Source organism: Macrobrachium rosenbergii, chromosome 37 (assembly GCF_040412425.1).
Source record: "Macrobrachium rosenbergii isolate ZJJX-2024 chromosome 37, ASM4041242v1, whole genome shotgun sequence".
Taxonomy (NCBI): Eukaryota; Metazoa; Arthropoda; class Malacostraca; order Decapoda; family Palaemonidae; genus Macrobrachium; species Macrobrachium rosenbergii.
The window spans coordinates 42,952,908-42,957,607 of NC_089777.1; the positions used below are offsets into that span (position 1 = coordinate 42,952,908).

The 4,700-nt window shown below is 35.4% G+C and overlaps 1 long non-coding RNA gene across 1 annotated transcript; it reads right to left on the reverse strand.

Moving 5' to 3' along the window:
• Positions 1-574: 574 nt before the first annotated feature.
• Positions 575-3,752, reverse strand: LOC136825159 (uncharacterized). Its single transcript, XR_010849264.1, has 3 exons — positions 3,647-3,752; positions 1,648-1,783; positions 575-708 (listed from the first exon to the last, which is right to left on the reverse strand). It is a non-coding gene; the product is annotated as an uncharacterized lncRNA (long non-coding RNA).
• Between the last annotated feature and the right edge of the window lie 948 nt (positions 3,753-4,700).

The window sequence follows — 4,700 nt, forward strand, 5'->3', positions numbered from 1 at the left end:
TGCTATCCTGAGTAGTTGCTGATAAATCCTGTATATGCCATGAAAATCTTAAAACCTAATTAAGCCCTCAAATCAACCAAATATTTTGGTTAATAGTTTTATCTTCAAATGATGTTCAAGAAATTTGGATTCAAGAAAATTTGAGTAGATGCACAAGTCCAACGTTCAGCTTTTACCGATAAATCTTCGAATATCACTTGTTAAAAATCGAACTATCTTAACCAGTTGTAGGCGAAATAATTTTACACGGAACAGACAACAGTTTCAAATTCAAACTAGTAACATTAGCCTTTATCCAAAAGGATCTCGGCAGTTTTCTATAATTTAATGGGGCGATTTTCATAAGACTTGAAAGTTTACACTTTCCATTAACCCAAAATAGGATTTCCTATACGTTATCAGCAGCCAAAATATTTTCCTATCATGACCTAACTTTTTTTTTATGAAATACCCTAGACCTCAATTGTATCATTTTGGTATATATTACGTAATTAAATATTCAAGACAAAATATTAGGAAATTAAACTGAAATGGTGAAGGTTTTTAAGCATTTATTTTAAGGCAACTTGGAAGACAGTTTTTCGAGGTAATCAAGGGCTAACAATAGCATGACGAGTGATGGCACAAACTCCAGTGAGGAACGCAGAATCAGTGTAGCTTTTGATGTTTGTATTAATCACTCGTGATTTTAAAATTTTCTTCGAAGTTCTGTTGGGAGAAATCTAAATTAAGTGCTTAATTCCATTTCAGTCTGCATTTACTATTGTTTATCGTTTTCTATGCAGACATGCCCTAAACCAAACCTAAACTAGGGTAATTTTATAGAGTTTGCTTATTTTTGACGTGCTACTTAGAAAGCCTGACTATTTATAATTCGCATAATATGGGTATCATGTGTTCGTTTATACGTATCATAAGCTGCTGTGAAATAACCTATCAAGTTCAACCTGTATTATAGTATAGAAAAGCAACTTCACATACTGGATTAGAGTAACTTTCTATATCTACTTAGCAGCAAAATGTCATTACCATATTGAAGTTCTGCTATACATCTAATATCTAATTTTATATTAAGGAATAATTTCCTTATACCAAGAAACTGGCCATTTAAGAATTTTACAAAAAAATCTGCATGAAGTAAATACCACATCGTTCCCCAGCTCAAGTAAATTAACCCACTAAATAGATTCATTTACCACAGCCAGTTACAGTTCTTTCATGAAAATGGTTCACGAGACAAACTTTTGCCACAGTTGTACACTTATTAAAATAAGCAATCTAGAGTCAGGCACCACTCGCCTTGCACCACTTTAACAAGTACACACTAAAAAATAGACAACCATGCAGTCATTCTCAGCCTCTGGGCGCACAAAAATTATGCACTTACCACACTTTGCAAGTAATTCCCATCAACGATATATGTACTGGAAATCACTATTTGCTGACCAAGAAGAATTCAAAATATCGGGCCTTACGAAACCTTAGTGAGGAAAATGCTGGATCCATCCTTACCAAATGTTAATCGGTTTTCTAAATAAAACCTACTCAACAACATGGAACTTCAGAGATACACAACTAATCCTTGGAGTAACATACTAGCTTTATATTGAGGTCATATCATGCCATAACTTTCCATGGAGGTCATACCTAAGATCCTTAGCATTCCTTGGAGATCAGACCTAATTCACTGTTCGTGTCTTCCTTCAGGATCACACGTTTAAGATCGTGCCTCAATTTTCCTTGGGGATCACAGATCTAGGAATCCCCTCAACATTACTTGGAACTGGAATATAAAATATATGCATTGCTTGGAACTGGAATATAAAATATATGCATTGCTTGGAACTGGAATATAAAATATATGCAAAAATCCAAACGCTGGGACCTATGAGGTCATTCTGCGCTTTAAAGGAAATTAAGAGTAAAAAAGGTTTTCAAGGTGCAACAGGAGGAAAACTTTGCAGTTGCACTATGTAACAACTGTTAGTAATGGTGGAAAATAAGGAAAACGTAATATGAATGTGGGCACAGTATAAAGGAATAAAAGGGATTTACAGCTAGGGGCTGAAGGGACGCTGCAAAGAACAGTGACCCGTGTGGCCTTTCAGGGCTCAGCATTTCTTGTTCACAGATCTAAGCTTAGGATTTCCTCTCAAGCTCCCTCTGGGATCAGAGACCTAAAATTCCCTCATTCTTCTTCGGGCACAACAGGCCTAGGATACTTCCTTAATCACAATATCTCATGTCAGACTCGAGGAGTAATCACAGACTACTCTGGAGACCACACCGAAGGAAAACTGGCAAAGTGAGCACAGACTGCCTCAGACAAGCTGAGGGAACACTAATATGAGTATTTACCATCAGGTTTCTTTTGGATGACAAGACTACCTCAAACCCTCTGGAATGCAGAGCAATTTATAGTAAGAGACCCCATCGGATCTATGCTTTGACTTAAGAGGGACCACAAGTCTCATTCCACACTTCATCCTATCACGTTACAATTACTGAAAAAACTTAAAACTAAATTACCTATATTAGCAAGTGGTTTGTTTTAACGGTGCTAAACATGGCAGAATGCTATATATAGACCTTGGGCCACCTGCATGAAACAACACCATACTAACAAAGGTGGCCCCATTAAATAATTTAGTTGGATTCAGAGACTGATTTGACCTTTATATTATTATAAAATATTCTTTTAAGCAAAATATTCATGATTAAATTTAAACAACATGTAGTTTAAAATACTTCTTTCTTTCTTTTTTTGCACTTTTTTTCTTTTTCATCACACTCTCTTTATATGCTCTTGTATCTCTTTTAGGAAAAATACTATTTAAAATCTGGCCAATTTAAACAGTTTTATCCTAAATTTAATAAATGCATTCCATTTTCCTTCCTGTCAACAACCACATTTAAATGTAAAAATCTTAAGATACTAAAAGTAATAAGAGCAAGTTACTGATAAGAGCAAATTACTGTTAAGTTGATCTAAGAATTTTTAGGCGGGTAAAAGGCCTGTTTGCTATCTAAACCGATTTATCCTACATTTTCTAAAAGGCATTCTATTTATCCCTCCAGTCTAGACTGGAAATTCCAGATATTGTAAATATAAGTTGCCAAGAGCAATAAAAAGTTCATGATGGAAATTATGAATGAATGTATATTATAAAAATACGGCGAGTCAAGTCTCACATCATGATTACTTTATATCGAAATGGAATGAGGTGAAGTGCTATAAGTAAACAAATTAAGTAACAGTGATAAAATGAGTCACTGACTACAGAACTGCTGACTTATGCTAATAATTCATCTGACTGAATATGGCAAAACCTCAAGATGACCGGGTTTGTGTTACAAAATTAGACAAATTTGGGAGTTTAAGAGCTTAATTTTATGTATTAATGCAATATAGAGCGGTAAGCGGTCGAATTATTGTACGTCCGCATGTTTATGGACCTGCTGAGCAAGTGTATAGTGATTACTAATCGAAATGTTTCTCAACACTGGGTTCATCGAGACTCAATTGCTACTGGAAACGAAGCAGCTGTGATTGGCTCGTCTTTTCTCGGGAAACATGACAGGAAAATATGTTTCATGTTGAAAAAAACAATATCAAGTCAGGGTCCTAACAAACTAAGAGACTTACCTCACTCAGTGATTTACTTGTTATATGCACAACCAATGCTAAACCATACAAACCTCAACCAGACGTCACGAGTAGTTTTCAAGGGTGTCATTCACTCACCTGAAATAAAATTTTACATTAAAATTTGACAACTATTCTGTTCACCTAACTAATATTCCTGCGAGTATCTTCTGTCAACGATCAAGTATCGAAGCTTATGAGAAACTCGGTCCACATACGTTCAGGCTTCTTTGTTACAGGAGGCCTCAAACATGCGAAAACTTCTCAGCTCGGGCGATTGTTATGGGCGTGCATCGCAGAAACTGTAGTTTATTAAGCAGTTCTTAAAATATTCAAGGATGGAACCAACGTAATTTAGTAAAAACTTCTGGTATCCATGCCATAAAAACTAAGTAAAAATACGAACGAAAACCCAATAAAACTTATTTTCGACACAAAATACCAGTATTAAAGTAGGTTAACAGGCAGAACACACTTATTGATATGGCTAAACTCAAAAATAGCTAAACTGCAAAAAAGAACTAACCTTACAACCATCGACGAATAACATAAAGGATTAACGGCGAACAGACAGCACAAAACGAAAAGAAAATCACCAAACACCAGATACAATGTAAACAGATAGCTCCAATGGCACAGAAAAAGGTGCCATATTCACGATTTCTTTCAAGTCAAGGATTCTGCAGTTAAGTAAAGACTTGTCCTAGCATATTAGTACCCAGTGACGCTAAAGCGAAAGAAAACAGTGAACACTTTTTATTATTACTGATGAAGTCTCACTTTGGAAAAATTGCTTCTTGTTACAGAAAATGTGGAATAAAGAGCACAAATGAATAAATTTTAGAGAACAAAATTCTAAAACCCTTTATGTAAACATACACTTCAACGAAGGAAGAAAAGCGATGGCAATTTCTCTCCCTCTCTCTCTCTCTGTCTCTCTCTCTCTCTCTCTCTTCACACAGGTTGCGTACATTAAATTTCACTTCCAGAGGGAACAAGTGAAAGGGAATTAATTCGTGAACTTAACTGATTAACTAAACTGAGACGGAAACAT